The 15824-nt window shown below is 46.8% G+C and overlaps 1 pseudogene across 1 annotated transcript in view; it reads right to left on the reverse strand.

The window, feature by feature from the left end:
- The window catches only part of LOC309519339 (glyoxylate/hydroxypyruvate reductase B-like), a 102881-nt pseudogene that overhangs the window by 21939 nt on the left and 65118 nt on the right, over nucleotides 1–15824 (reverse strand). The window contains exon 3 of the transcript XR_014224627.1: nucleotides 12910–12960. The product of XR_014224627.1 is annotated as a glyoxylate/hydroxypyruvate reductase B-like (transcript). The remainder of the gene's footprint in view (nucleotides 1–12909; nucleotides 12961–15824) is intronic.

Consider the following 15824-nt stretch of genomic DNA (forward strand, 5'->3'; position numbering starts at 1 on the left):
TCTTTATGAACTTGTGCTAGTTCCCCCAGCACTTCTTTTTAAGCATGCTGACTGATTTTCAATAAAAGCAAAATTCATCAGTGATCGCAATAGCCCTTCAATTATCCTAATACGCTCATTCCAGGTGAGACACTAAATACAGAAACCTATCGATCAAGACACAGCTTTGTGGGAGCAGCTGCTTCTTGATGAAGTCAGCACTTTAGCCAACATGATGAGCTGTAAGCCAGTTCAGCCAGTTGAAAATAACCACACTCAGCCAGCTTGCAGTTCCTAGCACTGTTGTTTAACTGGACTGTAGAACCAGCCTGCAGACAGCCAATAGAAAAAGTGAATTACGAGGCATTCTATATGCTTTTATATTTGGTACACAGCAGAGGCATGTCAGAAGGAAGCCTGGATTCCCATGCTCCATTTCACCCATGCAGACCTGGCATCAAGGTTGAGGTGGCCTTGAACAAGGATTCCTCTGCAGACCCTCAGAGGGTCCCCTTTGCAACAACAACAACAACAACAAATCCGTTTATTGTGAGGACCATGCCTGTACACAAACATCAACACAGCAATAGTTAAAAATATTAAAATTCATTACATACTATGCCAACAAAACCTTCATCCCACAAAATAGAAAGAGAGGGAAAACAAGCAATGAGTTAAACAGACGATGAAGGGGTCTTTACATTGTCATCCGTAAATCTTTCCCTGGCTTTCATGGCCTTCATCACAAAAACCGCTACCTCACGGGTAATACGTGGGTTTGCATCAACTAACAAGAATTTTACTCTATCTTCAGGATTGGTTATAGAGTTGGGTATAATTTGCAGCAATGCGTCTCTAAAGCCCGAGTAGATGGGGCAATAGAGGAGGTAATGTGTAAGATCCTCTTTAATTTTCATAAGGCAAGGGCATAAACGATGTTCTACTGGGGTTTTTGTGAATCTACCTGTCAGATATGCAGTTGGCAATGTTTGAAACCGTGCCATAGTGAAAGCTCTCCGAAGGGTGGGATCAGTGATCTCCACCACCTTTGCAACTCCTCCACACCTGCTGGGTTGGCTATCCAGCCCCTTCCCCCTGGTCCTCCCAGGCCAGCCCCCCACCCCACTCTGATCACAGCATCTCCTAGGCTGGTGATTCAGGCACACCAAAATGTATAATCTCTCAGGCCAGTGATCCAGTCCTGAAGCCCTGAGCTTACAAGGTGATAGGGAAAGAGCTGGTGGCAGGCCGGAGCGGTCTTGGAGTGGTCTGGGCAGGTCTGCAACAGCCACCACCCTCTTTTCTTTCCCCAAATGTAGGGTTGCCATATTTTGAAAATCAAAAAAGAGGACACATTTGCAGACTTCTGCTTTTAACTATGGATCGCCATGGCGACTCTCATTTTACATACCCATGAAATAGAGGACATGTCCTGGAAAAAGAGGACATTGTCTCAACCAGCAGCCTCTGATGTAATGTTGCTATGCTGGGGCAGGCCCAAAGGCATTTTGGGGAGGGTGAAGACGGCAGCTACTGTGGTACCTCAGGTTACATACGCTTCAGGTTTACAGACTCCGCTAACCCAGAAATAGTACCTCGGGTTAAGAACTTTGCTTCAGGATGAGAACAGAAATCGTGCTCCGGCGGCATGGCAGCAGCAGGAGGCCCCATTAGCTAAAGTGGTGCTTCAGGTTAAGAACAGTTTCAGGTTAAGAACAGACCTCTGGAATGAATTAAGTACTTAACCCAAGGTACCACTGTATAGGGAAGTTTTTTTAATGTTTAATGTTTTATTACATTTTTTTATATGTTGGAAGCTTCCAAGAGTGGCGGGGGCAACCCAATCAGATGGTCTTGGAGTGGTCTGGGCAGGTCTACTCTAATCATTATTATTGGGTGCTATTCAACCACACTTTTGTGCTAATGCAAGGGAATTTCTCCCCTTTCTTCCCCCTACAACATCTCCTGACCCCCTCTAGGTAGTACATAGTGGAAGGAGAGAGATCGAGATCATTCTGTTGTGCAAGGATAATTTTTTGTCCTGACAGAATTACCTGCTTAGGGCTACATTGAATACAACTTAATATTATCAGTATTATTAGTATTATTTCATTCATGACCTACCTTATTCCTTAAGTTCTCAAGGCAACTTACACAGTAAACTTTTTTTTAAAAAAATACTACAATGATAACTAAAAGTGTTCCCACCAAATGTTCTACCAAGCATATCTGCCACCTTAACATTATTGTAAGCAATCAGTATAAAATACCAAGCAGCTAAAAACTATCAACTGAGCAAGCAAAAGACAGGGAACAGTGTGCAAATGCTTGTGTATTAAACAAAAATGTCTTAGCCTGGCATTGGAAAGGCAATAGACGAGTCCTTGGCGAGGGTGTCCCAAAGATGGGGAGCCACTACAGAAAAGGCCCTTTTAATAGGAGCTTGATTCCGCTGACTGAAAATGTGTCCTATAAGCACTCAAGGAATAATATATTTTCTTGCCTCATGCAAAGTGAAAGATGAAGGGAACATTTCGCTCCACAAGGCTGGAAAAAGAAAACCCTGTTATTGCAACTGTACTAAACCTCAATAGACAATTTGAATTGGCCCTCAAACTAATTCATTCTTTTTGTAATGGTGATGAATTGTCTCACCAGCAGCGTTCAAGGGCTGCTCAGAATGGGTTGCCATCATTACAAAGATTTGAGAGTATCTGGCTATCTATCTCATTCGAAAATGGATAGATGATGATAGATAGATAGATAGATAGATAGATCATAGATAGATGATAGATAGATAGATAGATAGATAGATAGATAGATAGATAGATAGATAGATATCATATATTTGGGGTGTCTGTCTAATGTCTTTCATTTCTTGCTGATAACTACAGAAAGGTCTAGACACAGAGATTGAGTAATTCTTCAGATCTGAGAACAGGCTTAGGCGTTTCAGCGGAGACAATGGCTACATAAACGCCATACATTTAGAATACACACACCCCTGAATCCTAGGAACTGTAATTTATCTCTCACAAAGCTACAGCTTCTATCAATGTTAACAAACTACAATTCCTGGGATTATTAGGGTGGGGCGAATTAAAATGTGCTTTGAATGTATGTATTCAGCCTACCTGAACATTCCAGTGGAGAAAGAATTAAAGCACCTATTGCTTCATCTATTGGTTCTAAATGCATAGTTGGCCATAAAGCCTTTGGAAATGTTGGGGTGTTTGGTTGTCCTAGCACAGTGGTGGGGAACCTCAGACCTTGGGGACAAATGAGGACCACCAAACCCAGACACCCCCCCCCCAGTGTCCCTATTTTCCAGGGACAGTCCCGGATTTGGAGAAGCCATCAGTTTTGATTTGATCCCAGAATGTCCCACTTTTCCTTAGGATGTCTCTATTTTCAACAGAGGGTATGGTCACTGAGCCATCTGAAGGCAGCCTGCATAGGGAAGCTTTTTTTAAAATATTCAATGTTTTATTATGTTTTTATTTATGTTGAAAGCTGCCCAGAGCTGCTGGGGCAAAAATAATAACATTATTATTACTATTATTACTATTCTTATTATTATTATTATTAAATTGTTGTTGTTTAGTTGTTTAGTCGTGCCCGACTCTTTGTGACCCCATGAACCAGAGCACGCCAGACACTCCTGTCTTCCACTGCCTCCCGCAGTTTGGTCAAACTCATGCTGGTAGCTTCGAGAACACTGTCCCACCATCTCATCCTCTGTCGTCCCCTTCTCCTTGTGCCCTCAATCTTTCCCAATTCAGGGTCTTTTCCAGGGAGTCTTCTCTTCTCATGAGGTGGCCAAAGTATTGGAGCCTCAGCTTCAGGATCTGTCCTTCCAGTGAGCACTCAGGGCTGATTTCCTTAAGAATGGATAGGTTTGATCTTCTTGCAGTCCATGGGACTCTCAAGAGTTTCCTCCAGCACCTGTTATTGACTAGGACATCCCTATTTTCATTGGAGAAATGTTGGAGGGTATGCAAGCCTCTTTATCTGACCCTCAGGACTCTCCCCGGCAGCCCATGTAATAACTCCACTTCCCATTCCATACCCCTTATCAGCCTCTGCAGCCTCCTCGAGTCTTTCTGCCTGGCTCCAGTGTGTTCCTGAATTGTGACAATTTGCCTGCATGGAAGATGGAGAGAGGTGTGGCAGGGAGCTGTGGTAGAAACCTCATAATTCAAGGATGGTTCAGCTGGTGGCAGATAGGGGAGATGCTAAGGAGATGCAAACAGAGTTGCAAACAGAGCCAACAGCTGTGTGTTGCTTAAGGTAAGCCTTTGTGGGTCTGTGAGATGGGCAGCCATCAGACACACAAGCAATGAGCAATAATAATTAGCTTTGAGGATAATAAAAATAGCCTGAGATCGATGAGAAACTGAAGTCACTTTACATGCACACATAGCAAAATAAGTAAAACAGAATCACTCGGATTAATGGAAAATTAGTCGCTCACGAGATAGTAATGTGGGGTGACAGTTTTTGCATTCTTTCTCCTTTGGACTGACCCAAAGATGACTTGGATGGGGATAATTCAGACTGAAATTCCCAGGTGTCAGAAAAGGTTATTTATGTATGCAACAACATGTTGCCCATGTTTTGTTAGCCCAAAAATGGAAAGTGAGCGAGATCCCAACCAAAGAAGAATGGCAACTTAAGTTGACAGAATATGCACAACTTGCAGACTTAACATACAGAATAAGGGAACAAGAAGAACATACGTCCGAAGAACATTGGAAAATGTTTATTAAATATATGGAAAATAATTGTGTAAAGCTGAAAACACTGGCAGCATTAAGATAAATCCATCAGTATAAATAAGTTTTGATGGATGTAATAATGGAAAACAAATTGGTACAGGTCTTGTAAAATGTGCAGGGATATAATATATGTAAAATGAACCATGGAAAGAGAAGAAGGGAAGTCACTGATATCTTAAGTATGCAAAACGTTTATCTGAAATGGTAAAACAGAAAATGTAATTTTAAAAAAATTAAAAACAAACAAAGATGATTTGGATGGGCCAAATCTTGAGAGGCAGGATGAGAGGGCTGAAGCAGCCTCAGGGCAGAGGATAAAGCAAAGCTGTTGGAGGCAGGGAAGACTCTGGGCATGGAAACAAGGGGTGGGGTGATAGCAGAGAAAAAAGGAGAAGGGGTGAAAATAAGGTGGGAAGCCTTACTTCAGAGGAGGAGGCAGGCACTGAAATGCTCCCTTCATCCTTCACTTTGCACTGGGCAAGAAAATACAACCTACAGCCCTTTCCAGAACGTCACCTGCTACTGGGTGAGGGTTCCTTCCTCCTGCCGGACAGAATTCCAGGGGAGAAGGCAAAGAAGTGAGCTGTAGTTAGTTTACTGCCCAATCCTTTACCTCTCCGAAGGTTCCTGTTGTCACAAATTACATCTGGCTGCTAGTGAGTTACTATAGATTGAACTGCTAAGAGCCGGAGGTTTATTTAATCCTGGTTTTATTCACTGAAAAGTGCAAAATATAAAGATGTCAGGGGGACATGGTAAATATCCCAGGAGGCTGCATTATAATTGCATCAACAATGGAAAATCAATAGCATGGCAGAGAAATAGAAAAGCTTGTGCCAAAAGGGAGGGATTGATAGTTGGCATCCAAGACCAGATATTATCAATGAATAATTACAGCAAATTCATCACTAAAATTACAGGAAATGGGGAATGTCATCTATCGCGTCAGGGCGCTTAATTAATAGAACACTTCAGCGCAGATTACCCCGTACTGTCAACTATTGATTACCTGGTGTTAAGACATAACCCAGGAGTAATAATATTCTGTAATGAATGGGTGTAGCAATGCTATCTCAAGTACAAATGTCTTTATTATAATCTATTAGAACTCATTTGGGGGGAAAGAGAATGATTTATATTTACTTTTCAATTTTGATTAGTGAGACAGCAAGGAACTGCCAAAAATGAGGAGGAGTGGGGGAGAATGCAAAGCTAGCATTGTAGTGCAACCAGGGAAATTGTCACCCTGTTCAGAAGCAATCTCAAGTGTTTCCTTAGCATATGAAGGGGTAATACGCCTGCAACAATTAGTCGCACCCCCTATGTCATGTGTTCAAACTAGCCCCACCCTAGGTATCTGCACATATAGCTGCGCACATGGAGGCTCCATCCTGCCAGTTCACTCGGATGCCAGTGTGTTGGGCTGGCTGGCTCACAAGATATCAGGGTCATGGCTATTGAGAACACATGAGTGACATTTCTGAGTAGGGTTTTTGGCACTGACCATTCCTACTATAGTGCTTGTGTCATATACAGTGGTACCTCGGGTTAAGAACTTAATTCGTTTCGGAGGTCCGTTCCTAACCTGAAACAGTTCTTAACCTGAAGCACCACTTTAGTTAATGGGGCCTCCTGCTGCCGCTGCACCACCGGAGCACGATTTCTGTTCTCATCCTGAAGCAAAGTTCTTAACCTGAGGTACTATTTCTGGGTTAACGGAGTCTGTAACCTGAAGCGTATGTAACCTGAAGCGTCTGTAACCCAAGGTACCACTGTACAGTACATCCAGTGGCGAAGCTGCATGCTCCACTACCAGGGGCGGAGAGCAGGCGGGGGCGTGGCTGGTGCCCTGGGGGGAGCATGACATGTGCCCCGAGGGGCATGGTATGCATCCTGGGGCATGGCACACCACCCGCAGGGGCATGGTGCACATTTGAGGGAGTGTGATGCACTGTCCGCAAAGGTGTGGTGCCCAGCACCCAGGGGAGTGTGCGGCGCATGTCGGGGGGGCCGCCACGATGGCACCCTACCGGAATAGTGGTGCCAGGGGCGGTCCGCTCCCTCTGCACTCCCGTTCCTCCACCAGTGAGTACATCTGATCTTTGAATTGAAACACTGCAGGCAAACTACTTACACAAGTGTGGTTGGGGCTCTGTGCATAAGGCAGGGGGCAGTTCCAGGCTTCACCACCACCCTGTGTACATTGCAGTGCATATCTGCAAGGTGCCTAGGTGCAAAGGCTTTCACACTTGTAGGCACCTCTCTTTGTGATGAGGGGCCCTGCCTCATCATACATGTTGTGCCTGTAGCGCATAAGCATGTTGCACACATGCATCAGAAGGCCCCATAGCAAGGACTGTCACTACAATGCCACTCCCTACATCAGTGTCGGGATTACTGCAATCATAGAATGGCCAGAAATAGGTGGTCTGTCTTTAATGTCTTTAATGATGCCTTTGCATTGCGCACGTATTAGGCCCACACAATTAACACTGCCCCAAACTTTACATATGTCAAACTCCAGCTTTCCTTGGAAATTTGCCCTTCTCTGAATTGTCCAATGCAGTTTTTGACCCAAAGCTTGTATGTTACGGTAAGTGAGGCTATCATATTGCATACGCATATTGCATAAGGAAATAGCATTTAAAAATGCATCGCTCGTGCAATTTTCAAATTGTAAACTGATGTGGAAATGTGGTGAACTGGATTTTGGATTAGAAAAATGAGAAACTGAAAGAAACTCAAACTGACAGTGTCAAGACATTTGTCCCCTGCCTTCTGAGATTATTCCTTCTGCGTTCTTCCCTCCACCCCCGTGAAACTTCTCTCCTTTATTTCCATTTCAAGTTAAAAACAGAAACATAGGCTGCTGGCAATCAGAACAAATAAGCTCCCTCAGGAATAATTAAGCATGCCTCAGATATCTCAAAGCACCTTCTCTTATTATTTCTGAACTTTTAGCTCCAAAATGCCCTTTCCAAAATCCATTGCTTTCTTAAAGAGAATGCACTGAGTTCTTTCTTATCTTTATTGGCATGATCAAAGCGAGGGGACGGCAGCACAGCTCCTCCCCATTTGGAGGAAACCTGCCACCCAACAGTGATGGAATGACTCTACTGGTAGGGTCTGGAGTGCAATGGAACAGATGCTCTCTCTTGTACCTTTCCACACATTTACGTCAGGGAAGGACTCTTGCCTTAGCAGTAGGGAGTGCATATTTTGCGTGCAAAATATCTTCATTCTCTGGCATCTCCCAGTAGGGCTGAAGAAGACTTCTGTCTGAAAACCTGGGGAGTTTCTGCTAGCCAGTTAATGCAGCTACTAGAGGTTGTTAACCCTCAGACCCCCCCCCCAAGTGTCCCTATTTTCCAGGGACAATCCCAGACTGACAGAAGCCATCCAAGTTTCTGATTTGTCCCCAGAATGTCCCTATTTCCTCAGGTAGCCCCTATTTTCATCAGACAAATGTTGCAGGGTATGGTAGGATGTCCCTATTTTTATTGGAGAAATGTTGGAGGTTATGGAGTTATCTGCCTCCCAAGCCATCTAAAGGCAGTGCTGTATGGGGAAGTTTTTAAATGTTTAATTATGTTTTTATATATGTGGGAAGTCACCCAGAGTTGCTGGGGCAACCCAGTCAGATGGGTGGGGTATAAATAGTATCATGATGATGATCAAATAAAGGTAAAGGGACCCCTGACCATTAGGTCGAGTCGTGGCCAGCTCTGGGGTTGCAGTGCTCATCTCACTTTATTGGCCGAGGGAGCTGGCGTACAGCTTCCGGGTCATGTGGCCAGCATGACTAAGCCGCTTCTGGCAAACCAGAGCAGTGCACGGAAACACTGTTTACCTTCCCGCCGGAGCGGTACCTATTTATCTACTTGCACTTTGACGTGCTTTCGAACTGCTAGGTTGGCAGGAGATGATCAAATAGGATGTCCATATTTTCACCAGAGAAATGTTGGAGGGTATGAGCCCTCCGCCCAGAGGCCTAATCTGACTTCCCAAGCAATTTTTTCTGGCCCACTAAAATCCACTGATTTTGGTGGTGGCAAGGAAGTGGGGAATTAAACTACATGCAGCACTGGGGCTGGTGGAGAAATGTAAACATCTCAACACAGCACAGCACCCTAACGCAGATGCAATTCACCCTCACTCTGAGATGGGGGCAATAACCTCTCTCCTCAGCTGATCTGTAAAGATGGGGGGGGTCTTCTCTGTGCCTGTGGGAGTGTTGGGAAGGCTACACCCACTTTTGGCCACATCCACCTCTGACATGTGGGGCCTTAGATGATTAGCCAAGGGTGATCTGGTGTCCACATTGCTGGAGTAGTGGTCAGTGACTTATCACTTCCTGTGGCTGCCTGATGGATGACTAGGGGGTATTAGTTGCGGAGAAAACAAATCAGCATGTGCCTGTCAAAAAGCTCCCCCTTCTTCACTTCACAGTCAATTTAGAGAAAGAGGGCTGAGCCTCCCTTTCCCTCCCCAGTGACCATGGCTGGGATAAAGGATCTGGTCAACTCATTTTGCTGGCCGAACATTGTGACACTAACATACGAGAGTGCTGAAGGTGAAATAGTTCAACAGGTGACCCAATCAGGACCCAGGGGGTGGAGTCAGAGGGACTATAAAACCAGCTCTGGGAGGGGCAAAGGGGGGAGATTGTTGGGAGTTGGGTGGTTGGTTGGAGTGGGAGTGAATTGGGATAGAGTTTGTGGGAAGGCTGAGTTAGTGTAACGAAATAGGCTGAGTCAGGAACAGTTAGGGGCTGGGAAGACAAGTAAATATCTGAGAGGTGGTTTAGTGAGTGAGAGCAGGTAGCAGAAGTTATAGATCTGGATAGGCACCCCATGAATGTAATTGACTGATACAGTTTATGAAACCACATGCTTGTTAAAGTGCAATGAATAAACAGAAGTTTATGTTCCAATTTAACCCTGACTGGACTCAGTATTGCACCAGGTAGGGCCTGGGTGGAGGCAGCGAGAAATAAAGTGGTGGCACAGGGATCAATAGATGGTGAAACGTCCGGGGACCCTGTGTGATCGCCACAAACATAAATAGATCGGTGTTGGTATCCAGGTCTGCTAACACAATCCAACCTCAATGCCACATCCAGAATAGGCAAATCCCAATTCAAGTGCCTCTTCTGGAATATGCAGATTCTGCCCACCTTGCAAGATTGTTGCAACCATTGTCAGCAGTTTATAGTAGATTTTGCCAACCTGATATCCTCCAGATGTTTTGGGGCTGCAACTCCCATAATTCCCAGATTGGGGGGACAGTGGAGGAGGAGGAGAGGGTGAACGTCCCATTTCACTAGTGGGCATCATTGCACTGGGTTTCTGCTAGCACAATGGTTTGGTTGAATACAGTCCCTGGAATTCCTTTCTGCCTTGCTTCTATATGTGCGGAGGGGTTATTGAGAGTGCTGAAGAAACCACAAAGCAGTTAAGGTTCCATCCATGACTGACTGAATTACCACAGACAGATTGAACTGCAGCATCTCCATTAACTTTCCTTCCTTCAAGCTGAGATTCTGTATCATTCAAAAGCTTCAACATCTTGTTTGAACTTTCTTGTGTAAGCAGCGTGTGGATCTCATGATAAATGAAGGCTGTTTGGATTGATTAAGTTGACTGACAGCCAGATCTTAAGCTTGCTGATTTGAGATAAAAGAGAGGCACTGCACAAGGATCCAGAGCATGTGTGAATGAGGCGGCGGAAGGCATACATACAGTACAGCTTTCATGTAGCACAAATCATCACACAGATTGTCTGAACCCTTTATTGGAATGGCTCACCTTGCCTACTAGGCTGTGGATTTGAAGCAGCACGTTGTTTGACAACATAACAACAACGCTTAGTGTTTAGACAGCTCTTCTGAGTTCTCAAAGCACTTCACATACGTTACCTTGCACTGTCACGCTTACAACAACCCTGTTAGGTAGAGCAGTGTTAGTGCAGAAGTGGAGTGGCGGCCTAAGGCTCAGATAACAGCTTGTCGCAGAGCATCTAGTGAGTTCACTGTAGAGGCATGATTTAAACCTCAATTGGCAGCTCTGTCTCTAACAGAGCAATCCAAGGCCCTGATCCACCATGCTTTAGGAGGTTTGGATGCACTGACCTCTGATGCACTCCACCAGTGGCAGGACTTCGCCGCTGCAGAGGTCCCTGTTGTGCCCAACAAAAAGCAACAGCAGTTAGAAGTATTCTCACCTCCAGTAGCCAGCAGAAACCCTCAATTGTGTTACAGTGGTACCCCGCAAGACGAACGCCTCGCAAGATGGAAAACCCGCTAGACGAAAGGGTTTTCCGTTTTGGAGGCGCTTCGCAAAACGAATTTCCCTATGGGCTTGCTTCGCAAGACGACAGCCCATAGGGAAATATCCGGGACAGCGGGGAAGCGCAGCGCGTCTTCCCCACTGTCCTCGGACCTCCTCCAAAGCCGGGCGGTGGGGCAGGAACGCCTCCTCCCGCCGCTGCCGGGCTACGGAACGCTGCTCCGAAGCCGGGCGGGGGGGCGGGAACACCTCCCGCCGCCGCCCGGCTTCGGAACGGTGCTCCGAAGCCGGGCGGGGGGGAGGGAACACGTCCCGCCGCCGCCCGGCTTCGGAACGGTGCTCCCCCCTGCCTGCCTGTCCCGGAGGGCTTTTGAAGGCAGGCGGGGGGGAGCAAAGACTTTCGCCCCCCGCCCGCCTTCAGAAGAGGTCCAGGACCTCTTCTGAAGGCTGGCGGGGGGCAAAAGTCTTTGCCCCCCCCTGCCTGCCTTCCCAGGGGCTTTTAAATCGCCCCGGACAGCGGAGAAGTCCTCCGCTGTCCCGGGGCGATCTTAAAATGCCGCCCGCCAGCATTTTAAGATCGCCCGGACAGCGGAGAAGTCCTCCGCTGTCCCGGGGTTTTTTAAAATGCTGGGGGTGGGAAGAAAAGCCCTTGTCCCCCCCCCCAGCCTTCAGAAGAGGTCCGGGGACAGACTGTCCTCGGACCTGGTCTGAAGGCGGTTTCCCTAGGAACGCATTAATTGATTTTCAATGCATTCCTATGGGAAACCGTGCATCGCAAGACGAAAAACTCGCAAGACGAAGAGACTTGCGGAACGAATTAATTTCGTCTTGCGAGGCACCACTGTATTTCTGAGAGCAGGGAAGGGCAGAGCTGGGATGGCCAAGGACCTACTCATGGGCATCAGAGGCATGGCCAGAGAACAGCATGCCAACATCAGAGCCTGCCTTGCCAATCAACAGAATGAAGCATCCTGATTCAGATGGCACCATTAAAAGAGGGTTGGTAGAAGCAGGAACTGATTTCTCAGCATAATGCAGAAAGGCTTTTAAAATTTCAAACAGAGGGACTGCCATTTGAGCTCTGCACTAGACAGCAAAATGTATTGAGCAACCACTAGAGAATGCATGAGTAGTAGATCGTTGCGATTTTGAGAAATTTTAGGTGGCATACGGGGACATGGATGGCGCTGTGGGTTAAACCACAGAGCCTAGGACTTGCCGATCAGGTGGTCGGCAGTTCGAATCCCTGCAACGGGGCGAGCTCCCATTGCTCAGTCCCTGCTCCTGCCAACCTAGCAGTTTGAAAGCACATCAAAGTGCAAGTAGATAAATAGGTACTGCTCCGGAGGGAAGGTAAACACTGCTCTCGTTCAGCAGAAGTGGCTTAGTCATGCTGGCCACATGACCCAGAAACTGTACACTGGCTCTCTCGGCCAATAAAGTGAGATGAGCGCCGCAATCCCAGAGTAGGTCACAACTGACCTAATGGTCAGGGATCCCTTTACCATTACCTAGGTGGCATACAGCAATGTTTCTCTCATGCCTAGAGATCCTGCGGGTCATGGGGCCTTTAATTCTGCTTTTCTATATTGTTTTGTTATTATATACAATATTATTTTCTAAAAGTTAGTTGCAGGCTGAGATGGTGCAGCTTGGGAATTTTAATCTTCAAGATAAGCCCTTAGCAGGGTATCACAATCTGCTACAGATTATATGGATGGATTTAAGAGTTATCTGTGTTGGCTGCATGCCAGGCCCTAGGTAGTCCTTCACCCTTGCAAAAATGTATAGCCATTGTAAAGATATCTGAAGTATAACCCAAATAACAACACAAAGAATAGATATAGAAAATGTTCTGTACCGACCAGCCCCAGCTTCAGAAGTGCATCCATTGCGTGTTGAGTTCCGCAGTGCCACCCCCAAAAAAATTCACACAGCACACGTTAATTTTTTGTTTAAGGTTTTTGGCATAATTTTGGCCACAACTTTATTTAAATACAGAAAATGTGAGTGGTTGCTTAGGCATTGGTTATGACTATGTCCTTGCCCCCCCAAGGACAGCGCTGGCACTTCCGGACACCACCGGAAGCCAGCGTGGGAAACAAGTATTGGGGAGAAATGAGGCTGGGTAAATGCAGTCCAACACCTCTCACCCTCATGTTCCGGTGGGGTCTTGCCCGGCCCAAGTCCGGCTCCACGGACAAGGATGAAAGGATGGCAAGCCCCTGGATTCCTTTAACGGAATTCCCATTCGCATCATTTGGAGGGATAGGCACCTTACCCCTCCAAGCACCAATTTAACCAATGCCTAACCGCCATGGAGCCCTCAGCTCACCGCCAAACCACTCACAGCCCCAACCATCCTTTTTCCAGCTTGGTCACCACCACACCAATCCAAGCCTCATTCCCTGAAGCGGAAAGGTGCATGCCATCAGCTTGGAAAAAGGATGGCCTCTCAAAAAGAATCTCTGGGTGGGAAATTGCATCGCCACCCAGCTCCAAAACTTTTTTAACCACGGCAGAATTGATGCGTTTTCTGGCCCTTCAGTGGCAGCTGGGCAACGACTGCCCTTCCAAACGCAGCGTTGCAAAAGCTTTGACCAAAATTTTTTCGCTGTCGGCACCATTGCACGCAGCGTCTCCAGGTCACCCAAAATTGCAGCACGTAGTGACAAACAGTCCATGGGCACCAGGCCGTTCTCACCAAGCTGCACCACAATAGCAGCTGGCGGCCCCTCCAGGAGCAACTGCCTCCGGATACTTGGCAGGAACTCCGACCAGCGCATCCCACGTCTGGACAGCCAAGACAAGCGAATATGTGGAGGAAGGCCGAGATCTGGACCCAATCCAGATTGCCGTGCTGCGATGCCAGCCCAATGGACGATACTGTGCCCCACAATCCAAACACGGGTCACCGCTAAACCTGATAATAAGATAAAACAAGCAAAAATTGTAAGACACCAATAATGTTAACGAACATAATCTTTGAATGCATTCGATTTCCAACGACCTGTATTTTATTTCCACCGCCTTATTAACATGCTTTCCGGCCTTCTTGGTGGTACGTTTGTCCAGGCATTGGTTCCCGACTAGCTGCACCTGACCTCAGCAGGGCAGCACTGATGACTGGGCCCCACCATATCGTCAGTACCAGCAAACATTGTGGGGGAGCAATGAATCCCAAGGCAATCGCATCCCGCCAGGTGTCGTTCCCCATAGGGGAAAGATGCACCCCATCTGCCCTAAAGAGGGCAATAGCCTTGAAGAAAATTAGGAGGGTGCAATATTACAGAACCACCTAAAGCAAGGACCTATTTTATTTTATTTGTTATTTTATTTACTTTATTTATTTTATTCTATTATCCACCGCCTTATTAACATGCTTTCTGGCCTGCTCGGTGGTAGTTTGTCTAGGCATTGGTTCCCAACTAACTGCACCTGACCTCAGCAGGGCAGCACTGACGACTGGGCCCCACCATATCGTCAGTTCCAGTAAACAGCATGGGGGAGCAATGACCCAGGATCAGACTCAAGCTCACCCCAAATGCTCCCAGGGACTCTTGCATGGCCCTACCCCTCAAAAGGGGTCGACAAGAGCATGGCGAATCCTTGGATTCCCTTAATGGAACATCTTTGCGCATTGGAGGGGACAGGTGCTCCAACCCCCCCTCCAAACCACCTTGAACCAATGCCTTAAATTATTTTGAGTCCAGGGAGAGCTGCCATCAACTCAATCCAAGCCCTCTTGCATGCAGGAATGCAAACTTATGCTGGAGGAAGACAGCAAATATTCTCGCCCAGCTGTACCACCAGCACTGCGGGAGGACCTGCACAGGTCACACTCGACCGCACCAAAGGAAGGATCTCCTCCCAAAGCATTCCCCATCTGAACATCCAGTATATGTTCACATGGGCAGGAAGACTGAGATGACGCCCCAGTCCAAACCCGTCAACATGCTTGCCAGCCTAGTGTACAATGCTGTGGCCCAAATGTGCACAGCTGCTCCTATGAAAAAAGGAAACAACAGACAAGCATCAGCACAGACATCATTGTGACACTTCCTGATATAACCCTTGTCAGCGTCAGACTTCCAATGACCCGTATTCACAATCCTGTCTACTGACAGGCCCCCAGTGTGCAGCCTTTGCAGCAGCACCTAATCGTAAGGAATGAGGAGTGTTCAGCGGTAAGCAAGCCGCAGGCTGTAATAACTGGTGCACGACGTAAGCACATTGGTGCCGGGCTAACGGGAACCCATTTTCATGCACTGGGAGCGGGCCAGCCCCCAGGGAATAAAAAGCCAAATATTCTGTTATCCATAACCGGACAAGGGCCCTCCTCACCTGTGGCGGGAAGCCTGATTATGGCACTCCTGCCCACTAAGTCTGTTTTAGAGTTACCAACTCTAATGACAAGCTCCAAAGGATAAGGAAAAGTCCAGAAGCAATAAGCCTCCAGACTCTCAGCCCCGTGCTGGCACCAACAACCATTTCCCCAACCCTCAGTGCGAAAATGCAATGGACTACTGAAAGGAGTCTCACCTTGATCTTTAACCCGCAGACAAGTTTTAACTTGTTGCAGATACTGCATAGGTAAAAATTGACCGACTTCCTGCCCACTGTCCTATGAGGTTGGAGCCTATTCCAACCTTCCAAGGCCCTGCGCACTGCAAACTTTATACAAGGGTCTCTGAAAAATAAAGCTTCAATGTAACAGACATTGCAGCGGACTGAATTCGGATAGTTATAACCGCATGCCCAATCTGCAGCAGGTGGACCA

The sequence above is a fragment of the Podarcis vaucheri genome (genome assembly GCF_965113315.1).
Source record: "Podarcis vaucheri genome assembly, chromosome: 15".
NCBI lineage: Eukaryota > Metazoa > Chordata > Lepidosauria > Squamata > Lacertidae > Podarcis > Podarcis vaucheri.